General features: G+C 39.5%; 1 long non-coding RNA gene across 2 annotated transcripts; it reads left to right on the forward strand.

Annotated features, from left to right (window-relative positions):
* LOC110270185 lies at positions 7-3,484 on the forward strand. 2 transcript variants are annotated; one of them, XR_002359406.1, is made up of 3 exons: positions 7-355; positions 449-638; positions 3,388-3,484. It is a non-coding gene; the product is annotated as an uncharacterized LOC110270185 (long non-coding RNA). The 2 variants fall into 2 exon arrangements; XR_002359405.1 differs by having other exon boundaries at positions 7-638.

The following is a 15,941-nucleotide window of genomic DNA, read 5'->3' on the forward strand; positions in this document are numbered from 1 at the left end:
GGTGAGGAGAAGCTGCCGTCGCGTCTTGTCCCGCCGTCACCGTCGCTGCCCTAGAGCTCGCCCACCATCGTCATTAAGGGGCCAGCAGAGAGAAAGAACGAACGTGGGTCAAGGTCGTCACCAGGAAGAAGAGCTATGCTCCATGCCACCGTCGCCACTAGTCCACGGCCACCACTGCGAGGGTTCCGCCGTCGTCGTTCTAGTGCCGCCATTCATGCCCTCCGTTTCCTTCGTCGTTCTGTCCAGCATCACCAGCACTGAAATCAGCTTTTACCACCAACAAGTCTGAAGGGAAGCGCCACTGCTATTGCCCAACAGTAGCTTCCCCTGCGTTCCCAATTCCATTCCTAAAACTGTAACACTCTTGCTCATGCTCTGTTTCCCGAATCTATTTCTCTACCATATCTTGTTTTGATTACAATAACTATATGTTAATGTCTCTGTTTAGTGTTATCATCCTTATCCGGAACCACTGATGTCACTGCTATAGAAGTGATTAGGATAGGTGCGATTGTCATTGTTGTTGCTGCCCCAGAAGAAGTGAGGCTGCTACTACTGTTCTGGCCATATTGGCTGTTGTAAACTGGGAAAAAGAAGGGGATCGTTGCGTTTAAATTCGACGGTTTTGACTAATTAAGGTAGGGGATTTAACGTTTTTAATTTAGAATTCCTAAGAAGTTAATTAGATAAGTGCAAATAGTTAATAATAGTTAAGGACTTCTTAATTTACATGAATGACTTGAAATGTGTTTGAGAATGGTTAGCTATTGCAATTTTTCTGAGTTATGATTTGAATTAAATATGGTAATGAATGGTGATTAAGCTTGTGTTACTTACTGAATTGAAAATATGTTGAGTTACTTATTGAGAAAAACTGACATGTTGATGATTGATGAGTTGAGTTTGAATTGTGATTGGTTAATGCTATGACTGATATTGGTTTTCTGACTTTAATGGATTTGTTGACAATTCTGATTTTATGTGATATTGCTGAATTGGTTGAAATGGGGTTGTGGTTACTTTGAATTATAATTGAAATTAGATGCGGTTGTGAAATGTGATTGAATTATTGATTCTGCGATGAATTGGTTGAGATTCTGATTTTGAGTGAATTATTGACTTATTTGATGTTAAATTGGATATTTGATGTATGGGAATGGCTGTGAAGTTTACTTGTGACTAGTTGCGATTGGTTTTGGTGGTTATTGAAGGATTGGAACTAAGGGATTAAACTGTTTAGAGAACCTATGATTTTCTAAAATAATATAGTAAACTTTAAGAATATATAAATAATTTATTAATGGTTAGATTAATTTTCTGTGTCATGATTTATTGATCCTGACTTGGCTGTGATTGTGACTGGTTTCATTGTTGTAAGCGATTAATTGATGAGGTTGATTTTGGTTTGAGGCTATGCTTGTTACCTAAATTTCAGGTTACATTGATTTCTTAATTTGGTTGCTATTGTTGATTTAAGGTTAACTAGAGTTGATTTTGAGAACGGTTAAAGGATTGGAGGATGATTACTAAAATATTTTCCTAAAAGTGTGATCTTTAGAATAAATTGGTAACTTTGCTAATAACTAAATAACTTTAAAAATAACAAGAAATATGAAGAGTTGATATTGGGGTATTTGTTATAAATCCTTGAAATTGGACCGGTTTACTTTTAAAGAGTGGTTTATGGAAATTCTGATTTTAATTGATGAAAGGATGTTAGTTCTTAAACTGAATTGTGATGAGATAATTATTGAGAATCTATCATGATAGTTGCTGATAAACGGATGGAGAATTGATTGAGATTAATTTGAAAGGATTCTATGACTTATGAATTTAATTGTAAATTGATGAGATGAAAATTGGATTGTTGGAATATGTGAGAATTGCGAATTGTGAATTTTCTGGTTGCTTGAGAATCTTGTAGTTGATAATTGTTGAGAAAGGATTGTTGAATTGTTGAGAAAGAGGGAACCCGTAAGGGTGGCTAAGTCCGAGTTTTAGGGGAGGTGCTGCCAAAATTTTATAAAAATCTGAGGTTTCATTTGAAAAGTTATTTTAGAAGCTTTGAATTTGGAAAATTATATTACTTGAGCTTTATTTAGTAAAGAAAAGAATTATTCTATTTTAATTTCGACATACCAACGAAAGGTTTATGTTTCAAAATTAAATTATTTAAGAAAGAAACTATATTTCAAGATTGATTCAATATGAAAAGAGTTATGCTTTGGGCTTGAAATAGAGGATTACTTTTCAGGAGTTTGGTGAATTTTATAATATTTGAATCCAAATGATAAAGAGAAATGTTTCGAGCTAAGATGTTGTAAAAGTGAAATATGTGAAGTTTGTATAGTATGATTGAATTTGTATAGTATGATTAAATAAAGAAAGAGAGAGATATTGTATAAGAATATGTAACTGGAGATGAATAATGAGAATGATAACTTATGATGATAATTACACTGATTCTTTTGAGGAAAGGTATTCAGTTTGTGAAATTGTTGGCAAGGACGTGGGTTTTGTCTCGCTTGCGTATTTATGATTATAAAAGAGAATAAAAAGCAGAGGACCTATTGAAAGGTCATTTGTTGCTTGAGGCAACCCAAGAGATGTGTTTATTCATTTGTTGCGTTAAGGCAACGCCAGATATACTTATGTGATGATCTGCTGCATTGAGGCAGTTAGATAGATGGTGGTACGACCACTGAGAACGCTTTCCTGGGATACCTTGCTATAATGCTTTGCTGTAAGACAGAGGTTGCTTACAGAGGTGTGAGTGTGTTGTTGCTCCTGTAAGACAGAGGTTGCTTACAGTGAGTATGTTGTTGCTCCTGTAAGACAGAGGTTGCTTACAGTGAGTCTGTTGGGCGTATATCGGCTAACAAGTGCTGCCCTGCAAGACAAAGGTTGCTTGCAGTGGATACCCTGCAACACAAAGGTTGCTTGCAGTGAGTATTGCCAACAGGAAAGCCTTATCCAGACAAAGGTTGCTGGGTAACGTCGGGAGCGGATATGTAACCGACAGATGAGCTCATTACCTGCACTAGGGCTAGACATGCATCATCCTTATTTGCGCATCTGCATTTGATTGTGTTTGCTTGTTTTATTTCTTTATAATTTGTGTTGCTTGTCTTGTTTCTTTGTGATTGTGCTGTTTGTCTTAGTGACTTGCTTGTGTGTTTGATTAGATATTTTTATTGATGCTGTGAACCTAGTAAAGTATTTTGGAATGGTATTTGTGAAACAAGGTTTGGGTATATTATTTATGTTGCTGATTTACTTAGTTACTGTGATGGTTAAGGAATGCTATTTGTAGCTGATGAATTGCTAATGCGGTTGAGACTTTGTGTAAGTAATATGATTTAATGAAAGGAATTTAAATGGTTTTAGTGACACAGGTTCGAAGACTCAGTTTGAAGCTGCGGGCGATTCTAGAACTTATTTACGAGTTAATTGTATGAGTTAATTTGCTTTCATAGAGTTCCCTCGCCCTTATTGCTTAAGATTTTTATTTTATACAGAGGGATAGGATTTGTATCTGAGTTTTATTTGAAATCCTTTGTATGACAGATATTATTATTAATAATTATGTGATTATTATTACTTGGTGATGTTTGCTATATGATTTAAATTAATAAGAACAAAAATTTCTGGTATTTTTACTAAAATTGAACGGGATATCGAACTAAAGGCTTAATAGTAAATAGTTAATAAGGAAAACAGGTCAGTAACGCCTTACTTTTGGTACGATCATGACGTGTTGGAAGTTGGGTCGTTACACAATTCAATTCTACATTGCTTCAAGTTGTAGATCTAATTCTCCTACTCTCTCAATTTAGTTCTTGTTGTTCAAGTTACTTGTGGATCTTAGCTTTGGATGTTGTTACTTTGATTTCCATTAAAGCTTGAGGTAATTTCATGTTCCTAGTTGTCAATTGTTAATCTCTTGTTGTTAATTTCAAGTTTATTCTCAATTTTACAATGTCTCTCATCATTGCTCTCCATGTGTTTGAGAAAATGCCAACTTTAGCTATGGAGTAGAATTTTCATTCTTGGCTTGGGGGTTGAGACATTGGAGACACTTGAATTATCAATGTCTTTTGTTGATTATCAATTGGAGATTGCTAATTGATTTGCATGTCACTAAAGCTAGACTTCCCTAGGGTTAGGCTAGGACTTGTGAATTCAAATTGGTTACTTTCACTTGACTTTCCTTCATACTAGAGGTTAACTAAGTGAAGCAATGACTAATTGTGGTAACAATTGATAGAGATTGTGATGATAGGAAGTTCAATCCTTACTCCTAGCCAAGGCTTTTATATTGCTTGATTCTCATTCACACTATGAGCTTGTTCATTGATTGCATTAAACTCCAAAACACCAATACAACTTCTAACCAATAATGTGCATCTTGGAGCACTCTTTGGGAGAACGATTTGGGACTAATACTCTCGGTTATTAATTTTGGATTGTGGTAACACAATTTCTTTGTTTGATGTGGAATTGCGTGTTGGTTTAGACTATACTCACGATTAGATTTTATTGATAAATTCTACACTAGCATAAAATCACTCATCAAAATGGCGCCGTTGCCGGGAGTTGCACATGAGAGCCATGTTGTTGGTTAGTGTAAAAATGTGGATATGTACATACTTGCATTTTTCTTGATTGTGTGTCTTAGTTCAATTTTTAGTTAGGATTACTCTCTGTTTGGTTCACTTTATTGTCATGAGCTCTTTATCTCTTTCCTTGAATGACGCGTTCTCTACCCGATCCAAGCTTAGCTAGATTTGATCCTGAAATAGAAAGAACTTTGCTTCACATTAGACAAACTCGAAGGCGGTTAGCCTTTGGAGGTGGTGAAAAGGTTTTTGCCAATTCACCCACCACATCTGAAGTTGATTCCGAGTCATCATTCAAAGAAGGCACAATTTACTCTTCCATAGACACTACTAATAACTCTTCTCTTTATCTAGGTACAGACACTATGGCCGCTCCAAGGTGAGTCACTCTCAAGGAAGCCAGTGCTCCGGATTTTGTTCTTCAACCAAATCACATTCGTCATCCGGACTTGAATGCTAATTTTGAGCTTAAAACCGCCTTGATCAATCTTCTTCCCAAGTACCAAGGACTTCCCACTCAAGATCCTATTAGACACCTTAGGGACTTCCAAGGTGTATGATCTACTACTAGGCGGGAAGGCTCTAGTGAAGTTGCGGTTTGGTTGTATGCTTTCCCTTTCTCTCTTGAAGGGAGAGCTAAGGAGTGTTTCTACTCTTTGCCAAATGAGATTGTTAGTGATTGGGTGATGCCAGGGCATTTTGGCCAGTTTCACTGACCTTTTCTTTACTATTTTAGGGTAGTTTTATGCATTTTCTTAGTAAATAAGCATGTTTTGGGTAGATATTCACTTACATCTTGATTCAAGCAAACATTGTGAACTTTACATGATTTTATGAGAGTTATGCATGAATTGAATGATAAAATGGATGATGCATGATCTCATGATTTAGAACCAGGCTTTGATGCACTTTATTCACTTGATTCCAGGACAAAGGAAGCAAGGAAGAGCCACGTTAGTAGCCACGTTAGTCTAACTAACGCGACCATTAACGTGGAATGGGAGCTAGCTTGCAACGTTAATGGAAAAAGTGATCACCGATAACGCCTTCGAAAGACATCATAGCCCACGTTAGTGGCCACGTTAATTACATTAACGTGGAAGCTAACGTGGAGGAAAAGGGAAGCTCTAATGTTAGTGGTAAAAGTGAATACCACTAACGTTCCAAAAGGGCACAATTGGCCATGTTAAGAGTCACGTTAATTACATTAACGTGAACTCTAACGTGGGAGGAGCAAGGAATCGCCAACGTTAGTGACACTCACCTTTGTCACTAATGTTGGACTGATAAACCACTATTTTATGGTTTATCTTGTGCTCAATTTAGTGGTTTTTATCAAGTCTTTACCCACTTATTCATACTAATCGCATGTTTTACGTTTTCCTTCCTGATTTTGTGCTATGATTGAAAACATGCTTCTTTGACCTCATATTTGCTAATATTAATCCTCTCTTATCACCATTAGATGCCGTGATATGTGTGTTAAGTGATTTCAGGGCAGGAATGGCTTGGAGGATGGAAAGGAAGCATGCAAAAGTGGAAGGAATACAGGAAACTAAAGGAACTGCTAAAGCTGTCCAGCCTGACCTCCTGGCACTCAGACGACCATAACTTGAGCTACAGAGGTCCAAATGAGATGGTTCTAGTTGCGTTGGAAAGTTAACGTCCGGGGCTTCGCAACAATATATAATTTGCCATATCTGCCCCGAAGTTAGGCGACGCGGACGCGTGAATGACTTGCCCACGTTGCATCTGCGAACTTCAATCCATGCTAACGCATGGATGACGCCTCTGCGTCACTTTTCCGCAACCAGTACATACCAGAAATCGGTGGGGGCGATTTCTGGGCTGTTTTTGACCCAGTTTTCAGCCCAAAACACATAGATTAGAGGCTATAAAGTGGGGGAATGCATCCATTCATGAACATGCTTTTAAATACACAATTTTTGGATTTAGATGTAGTTTTTAGAGAGAGAGGTTCTCTCCTCTCTCTTAGGATTAGGATTCCTCTTAAAGGAATTAGGATTTCAACTTTATTATTTCAATTTACAACTTCAATCCCAGGTTAAATGTTTTTTTTATTTAATTTTCCAATTTAATTTATGAGCTTTTCCATGTTAAGATTTGAATATTTTATTTAATATAATTGAGGTATTTCAGATTTATCACTTCTTCTATTGTTTGTTATTAATTGATGTTCTAAGTTAGATCCTAACTTGATTTTGGAGTTGATTGATATTTGGAGACCCTTGAGTTGAATTACTCAAGAGTTAAATTGTAATTGGGTTTATTGTCGGCTGGCTCTCTAGTCACTAACGCTAATCCCTCCCAAGGGAGAGGATTAGAACTTGTGAATAGAAGTAGACTTCCAACTTACTTGACTTTCTTTTACTTTACTTGGTAAAGGATAACTAAGTAGAAGCAACCTTCAATTATCAATTGATCTTGAGAAAAATTCAACAAGGATAGAACTTCCGATTAATCTTCTCCAGATCAAGGGTTTTAAATTAATTACATAAAATCTCTTATTTATTTTTATTGCTTTAATTTATAAATATACCTATGCCCATTGCCCAAACTTCAAAACCCCCCAATTTACAAGACTCATAACCAATAATAAGAACATACTTCCCTGCAATTCTTTGAGAAGACGACCCGAGGTTTAAATACTTCGGTTATCAATTTTAAAGGGGTTTGTTACTTGTGACAACCAAAACGTTTGTAAGAAAGGTTGATTGTTTAGTTTAGAAACTATACTTGCAACGAGGATTTATTCTGAATTCTAAACCGTCAATCTTCAGTTCTTCAAGGACTAAGCCAATATTGCCTACGTTAGTTGCCACGTTAATTACATTAACGTGGAGGAAAGAAATGATGGGCCAACATTAGTGACACTCACTGTTCACACCCTGGTTTGAGCTATTCGATCCGGGATGATCAGCAATAAAGCGACCGACCTCTTCAGGTCAGGCTATCCGACCTCTTCTCAAAGAGCTCGGTCAAATCGATAGAAAAGCCCAGTAAAGGGCCCAAATAGAGGAACACGACCCAATCCAAAGGCAGTCCAAGCCTATAGAGATAAAGGCGGTTCCCTTGAAGATAAGCTGACCTCAACTCAAAGATAAAGATAGGATAAGATAACTAACTTATCTTATCTAAAAAGGTCACTCTACAACCATTATAAATACACTGGAGCACCCAGGTATAACTCATACTCTGATTCTACTAAAAACCTGTTTAATACCCATGCTAACTTAAGCATCGGAGTCTCTTGCAGGTACCCCCCACCCTCCGGTGACCAAGGATCAGCAGTGCAACCAGTTCAACAAGTCGGACGTGACAGCTCCAGCCACCACCCACCAGCCGGATATGTCATCTCCGACCAATACAGAAGATCTCGTCCGAGATCGACCTACAGTTTCAGGTAACCCTCGGAACATTGGCGCCGTTACCGGGGAATCTGGAAGTCATCCCATCACCATGGCGGACGACCAAGACAACGACCACGACTCAGATCTAGAAGATAGAACACCGCACAAAAATGCGGGCAATACACTGAAAGATACCCCAGAATCTAACGGGGACAAAAACTCATCAAACCCGGGAGTGATTGAAGCACTTCAAGATCGTTTAAAGCAACTGAAAAAAGAAACCCTGCGCCAACGAGAAGTTGAGAAGGATCTACAAAGAGAGGTGAGGCGACGTCGAGAATTAGAAGATAAACTTCTAAAACTCAAAACCAATCTCAACACCAAAACTACTTGGTTCATCCCTGAGAACTCTCACGCAAAGATCAAGATCCATTCACTAGAGAAATCATGAAAACTAAAATTCCTAAGGACTTCAATCTCCTAGATATGACTTTGTACGATGGCACTACAAATCCCAACCATCACCTCAGCAACTTCAGAAGCAGAATGTACCTCACCGACGCCTCCGACGCTGTTCGCTGCAAAGCTTTTCCAACAACTCTCACAAAGACAGCAATCAGGTGGTTCGACAACCTACCTCCAAAGTCCATCTGAAGCTTTGACGACCTAACTAAAAAATTCCTTGCCAGATTCTCCATCCAAAAAGACAATGCTAAGCACGCCCCCAGTCAACAGAGGCCTTCGCAACTACATGGAAAGATTCAACAAAACGTGCCTAGATATACAAAGCTTGCCAACAGAGGCTGCTATCATGGGCCTCATCAATGGCCTACGAGAGGGACCTTTTAGCCAATCTATATCAAAGAAATACCCCATGTAACAACCCTGATTTTCGAGTATGCGAGATCTTTTCCAAAGGCACGGATTTCGCCAGAAGATCAGTAAAGGGAACACCTCTTCTATATCAACAAGTATCTCAATCCTCATTGTCATTATGTCATCCTTAAGCTAGAACCTTTTTCGTGGCAAGCTCGATAACGCGGTCACGAAGAACCTAGTTTTTGAACCGTATCGGTTGGCAGTTTTGATTCTGATTTTCGTAAATAGTCTCTGTTTGACGAACTGGACTCGATTCATGAGAGGAGAGAGATAATAGTATAATATTATCATTATATTAGTATTAGAAAATGTTTGAATGATATTATAAGGTTACCTGGTCTGTTTTAGTTAAAAATAGGAAATCGGTTTAACCGGGTTCACAGTTTACTGGTGCAGCTTAGCACCAGCACTCTCTGATGACTTTAGCAATGCTAAGGCCTCATCATACATGTTTTATTCCCATAATAAATATGTTACTAGTGTCATTTATGCTAGTAGCTCAGAAAATAATTTTTAGAGATATTTTCATAAGTGTTCCGATACACCTAGTTTTAGTAGTTATACACCTGAGATATTTTAATATTATTTTAACCCACCTCCAAGCCAACCAATCACAACTCACCTTACACCCCCAAGACACTCCAAGGCTGGTCATTTACTCCCTTTGGCCGAAATTGAAAGGAGAGAAAAGAGAGAAAACTTCATGAACACTTAATCTTCAAAGCTTGATTTCTTCTAAACCAAAACTCAAATCAAAACTCCGATTTCATCAAAATGATCCTCTCTTCTTCCTCTACATAACCATGTGACTTATCAAGGCTGGAAATAAGGTGAGATGGCTGTTCCTTTCCCCTTTCAATTCGGTTTTCAAGGAAAACCATGCAAAACATGTGTTTTCTTGATGTTCTTCCTTAGGAATCATGCTTAACTTGAGTTGAGGGCCAAGAAACGTTAATTTCCAGCAAGTCTAAGGTGAGATATCTCTTCCTAACATACTGAGTGAGATTTGGTCAGTTGAGAGTTTGTGGATTTAAAGTTGTTCTTGATGTGTTTTAGGAGGAAAAAGTGCTTTAAGAACACTTCAAAGAGTAACCGGATTTGGAGCAGCAAATCAAGGTAGGGTTTGACAAATTTAATCTTGATTGATTGTGTTTGAGTTGTGTGATTATGATATGGTTTGGCTGTGCTTGAAATTGATGATTTATATAAGTGATTCTTGTTGAAATTTTGGTGAAAATTTGATGAAATTTGATGATATTCAACTTTGAAATTATGTTCTTTATGGATGCTGGAAAAACGAACCCTAGAGCTTAAATTGAGGTTCAATTTGTGTTAAAATTATGTAGAAAATATGGGGTTTTAGTGGCTGTGAATTTATTATGAATTATGGTAAAAATCGGTTGCTGAAAACATTGAAAAACGGGTAAAAACAGAGAAAGTTGTTTTCTTGTATTCTTTTGTTTGTGTTTTGCTTTCTATTTTCTCTATTTATCTGTTTCTTCTGTCTACTGCTTCTCGATATTCTGCTATTTATCTGCTAAACAACACGGAATTAATGAACTTAACTAAAAACCCTGACCCTACTAAGAACTCCCCAGTTCTTACCCCTTCTCTCTCCCTTCCCCCTTCAGATGGAAGCAAGAGTTCCTTTCTGTAGTTCGCTGACGACCATTTGTAAAAAGGATTCCGCTCTAGGTAGTCTTCTGAGTCTAGGGTGAATATCATTCTCTGTTTATATGTATATACTGTGAGACCAGCCGATGTCTACACCCCGTTTGTATGTGAATTTTAACCTAAATCCTGTGTACGAGACTCCTGTTGTGTGGCTACTTTATGAGGTACCAGAGAGACGTCATTTGGCAATGTCTGATCCTGCAAAGGAGTAGTAGATGATGTTCTACCTTTTGATGATGTTCCACCTGACTTGAGTTTTGAAGACTTAAAACGTACTTTCCCTTAGTTTAGTAGTTTAGAGGGACTAGGTGAGTATAGAGTCTAGGCTAGCCTAGGTACCAGCTTAGGGACCTCTTGAACAGGTCAGGACCTAGGATGTTGTATGTATATATATGTATATAGATATTATTTAGCTATATCTAGGGGTGTTCTAACTAAAGGTCTATACTCTAACAAAGGCTGGATCATTAAATGTTGCTAGCTACTTGTGATGTATTTATGTGTGGTTGCTTATAACCATTTTATCTGTTATCAGTTGTGAAATGATTATGAATGATTCCGTCTATTAATCCAAACGTTTTCAAAAAAAAAAAATACCCCGCAAATTAACTACGTTTTTAACAACGAATCAGGCTCATATGATAAATAATAGATAATAATTAGGAAGACAAATTGGTAGCGCTCAGTTTCTAGTATGATCTAGACATATTGAAAATTGGGTCGTTACACCCCACATCTCCGGATGAGGTGCAAGAGCGGACAGAAAAGTACATCAACATGGAAGAAAATTCCCGACTTGGAGAAGCCTCAAAATCCGGTTTCACCTACCGAGATAAAGATAAAGAATCCAAGAAGAAGAAAGATCGAACAGGGGAAAAAATCAAAAAGTATCATAATTACACCACTCTTCGGGTGTCCCTTGTGGACATTTACAAAGAAGTCTATAACACAGAAAAGATACCCCCAGCTCGACCATTCAAAGGCAAAAGAGGACGAGGAAATCGGAACGAATACTGTGAATATCATCGGGTCTGAGGACATTCCACCAACGAATGCTTCGACTTAAAAAACATCATAGAAAAATTAGTGAGAGAAGGAAAACTAGATCGGTATATGGCCAATCGAGACGATGAGCAAAGAAAAAGGAGGAGGGACGAGGAGGTCGGACGAACCGAGCGATCACCTCGTACGCCAGAAAGACATGTCCATATGATACACGGAGGATTTGCAGGAGGAGGAATCTCCAAATCATCCCGCAAAAGATATCTCAAAGAAGTATATCACCTCGAAGGGAATGAGGAAGCACCTGACATCCCTGCAATCACATTCACCAAAGAAGACGCATCCGGTATCATCTCAGGACACGACGATCCCATGGTCATCACCATCATACTGGCAAACGCCAATCTCCACCGCACATTAATAGACCAAGGGAGCTCTGCCGACATCTTATTCAAAACTGCCTTTGACAAGCTCGGCTTAGAAGAAAAGGATCTTACAGCATACCCGAACAACCTGTTCGGACTGGGAGATACCCCAGTACAACCACTGGGATACGTGTCACTACATACAACCTTCAGAAAAGGGAACCAATCCAGAAAACTCAAGATAGACTACATCGTGGTCAATGCGAGTTCAGCCTACAATGCCTTAATAGGTCGGACAACACTAAATCAACTCAGCGCAATAGTCTCAACTCCACATCTATGCATGAAATTCCCAACTACAGAAGGGATAGCTACGATAAAAGTAGATCAAAAGATGGTGCACCGCTGTTATAACGAAAGTCTAAACCTCAGAAGTAGAGGAGAAGAGTTCCATACAATTGAGCTTGGTGGAGTTCAGAGATGAGAAGAACTCCATCCGCAGCCCGAAGGTGAAGTAGAGAAAGTTCAGATCGGAGACACCTCGGACAAAACAACTAATATTGGCACAATCCTGAAAGGACACCCAAAAGAATTACTAATACAGTTCTTACGAGATAATGTCGATCTCTTCGCATGGAAAGCTGTAGACATGCCAGGCATAGATCCCAAGCTAATGTGTCACAAGTTGGCGGTTTATCCAGGATCTCGGCCGGTACAGCAGAGACGAAGAAAACTTGGGCCAGAACGATCCCAAGTTATGGAAGAACAGGTACAAGCACTACTAGAGGCCGGATTCATAAGAGAAGTCAAGTACCCACTATGGCTAGCTAACGTCGTTTTGGTGAAAAGATCAAATGGGAAGTGGCGAATGTGCACCGACTACACCGATCTCAACAAAGCCTGCCCAAAAGACCCTTACCCACTCCCAAGTATCGACGCTCTGGTAGATGCCTCATCCGGATATAGATACCTCTCATTTATGGATGCATATTCCGGATACAACCAAATCCCCATGTATCCACGAGATCAAGAAAAGACCTCATTTTTAACACCAAAAGCAAATTACTGCTACATTGTGATGCCTTTCGGTCTCAAGAATGCAGGAGCTACTTATCAAAGGCTAATGAATAAAGTCTTTTCAGATCATATCAGAAAAATCATGAAAGTCTACGTGGACGACATGTTAATAAAGACACAAAGTGAAGAGACGTTATTGTCTGACCTGGCCCAAGTATTTGTCACTATAAGGAAGCATGACATGCGACTCAATCCCGCAAAATGCACCTTTGCAGTAGAAGCGGGAAAATTCTTAGGTTTCATGCTCACACAAAGAGGAATTGAAGCAAATCCAGACAAATGCCAAGCCATTCTCAACATGAAGAGCCCAACTTGTGTCAGAGAGGTACAACAATTTAACGGGAGATTGGCAGCCTTATCCAGATTCTTACCAGGATCATCGATAAGATCTCTCCCCTTCTATGTCACTGTAAGGAAAGGAAAGAAGTTCGAATGGACAATGGAATGTGAGCAAGCCCTCCAGGATTTCAAAAGTTTCCTGGGACGACCACCTATCCTAACTCGACCACGAGAGGAAGAACCACTCGTATTGTACCTTGCGATAGGAAGTCGGGTAGTAGCCTCAGCACTGGTTCGAGAGGATGATAAAGGGCAACAACCTGTATACTTCATTAGTAAAGCGCTGCAGGGATCCGAGCTGAACTACCAAAAAATAGAAAAGTTTGCCTATTCTCTCATACTGACATCTTGACGACTTCGCCCGTACTTCCAGGCTCACACCATTAAGGTTCGAATCGACCAGCCCATAAAAGGGATATTGCAGAAGATAGATCTAGCAGGCAGAATTTTACAATGGGCAGTCGAGTTATCCCAGTTCGACCTCCAATATGAAGCTCGGACAGCCATCAAATCACAGTACTTGGCCGACTTCATTGCAGAATTCATAGATACCCTGGAAACCCCCACAGAATGGAATCTCTACGTGGACGGTTCTTCGAATAAGACTGGAAGCGGCGCATGTGTGATAATAGAAAGCAACCAAGGAACCCAAGTTGAGCTTTCCCTCAAATTTGTGTTCCCGGCCTCAAACAACCAGGCCGAATATGAAGCGTTACTAGCTGGTTTGAAGCTGGCTAAGGAGGTTAGAGCTCAAAAACTCAACATCTTTAGCGATTCACAAGTAGTCACCTCACAAATAACAGGGAGCTACCAAGCCAAAGATCCCACCATGAAAAAATATTTGGATAAAACCAAGGAACAGCTCGAACAACACGGGGAATATACGATCTACCACATACCCCGCGAACAAAATGCCCGAACTGACGCACTCTCAAAACTAGCCAGCACCAAACCAGGGGGCAATAATAGAAGCCTCATCCAAGAAATGCTACAGAACCCGTCAATCTCGGAAGAGGAAAAAGTCTTAGCCAAAACAAGTCAGGATCAAGGATGGATGACCCCCATAATTAATTACCTCAAAACAGAAACACTCCCCACAGATGAAAAGGAGGCAAAGAGGTTAAAACGGGAGGCTCAATACTATACTATCATAAACAACACCCTATATAAAAGAGGGATTTCAATAACACTATTAAAATATTTGCCGACCCCCAACACAAGGGAAGTTTTAGAGGAAGTACACAGTGGCATTTGTGGTAATCATCTCAGAGCACAAGCTCTCACCAAAAAAGTACTCCGGACAGGATTTTATTGGCCAACTCTACAAAAGGAAGCTATAGAGTTTGTAAGGACATGCCCACCATGCTAGAAATATGCCAACTTTCACATCGCCCCGCCAGAAGAGCTTATCAGCGTAACCTCACCTTGGCCATTTGCAAAATGGGGACTCGATCTTCTCGAACCCTTCCCCCAGGGATCGGGACAAGTTAAATTCCTCATAGTAGGGGTAGACTATTTCACAAAGTGGATCGAGGTAGAGCCCTTAGCCAACGCCACTGCTCAAAGAAGCCGGTAGTTCCTATATAGGAACATTGTCACAAGGTTCGGGGTTCCATACTCCATCACCACAGACAATGGCACTCAATTCACAGATGCAAGCTTCAGAAAATTAGTAGCCGACTTGAACATAAAACACCAGTTCACCTCCGTCGAACATCCTCAAGCCAATGGACAGGCCGAAGCTGCCAACAAAGTCATATTGGCTGGGTTAAAACGGATATTACAAGATGCAAAGGGAGCTTGGGCTGAAGAGCTTCCACAAGTCCTATGGGCATATCGAACGACGCCATATTCCACCACAAAGGAATCACCCTTCCGATTAGCATACGGAACAGAGGCAATGATCCCGGTAGAGACAGAGGAAGGATCGCCTAGAGTGGTCCATTACAATGAAGAAGCCAACTCCCAACTTCAAAGGGAAGAGCTCGACCTACTTCCTGAAATCCAAGAAAGAGCTCGGATCAGGGAAGAAACACTAAAACGTAGAATGGCTTCCAGATATAATCAAAAGGTAGTGCCAAGAGGTTTCGCTGAGAATGATCTCATCTTAATCCGAAATGATATTGGAACAACTCGACCTAGAGAAGGAAAGCTGGCAGCAAACTGGAAAGGACCCTACCAAGCCAATATGACTTGGGAAGGGCTACTACAGACTGTCCGAACTCGATGGACGAGAGCTTCCCAGATCATTGCACGCCTGCAACCTAAGAAGGTACTATAGCTAGAGAAGGTAAAAGATCTCATCATAGGATGCACTCTTTTTCCTGAAAAGGTTTTTTAATGAGGCACCAAGTTGAGATTCAGAAATTATCCGACTTAAAGGGATGAAAAACTCCCGTATGTATATATTTGCACTTTCTTTTGAATAAAATATATTTTAGACATTCTACAAATTCTCAAGACGCATTAATCTAAAGCATTCATCATCCGATTATAAAGCAACAGATCGGCAGAAAGTGAAAAACAGATTCACAGCGCGATCACGATAAAGACCAATAGAGATGAAAGCGCGATTCATCTAAAGGTCGACCAAATAAAGATAGAAACCACCTTCT

The sequence above is a fragment of the Arachis ipaensis genome, chromosome B03 (genome assembly GCF_000816755.2).
Source record: "Arachis ipaensis cultivar K30076 chromosome B03, Araip1.1, whole genome shotgun sequence".
NCBI classification, from domain to species: Eukaryota; Viridiplantae; Streptophyta; class Magnoliopsida; order Fabales; family Fabaceae; genus Arachis; species Arachis ipaensis.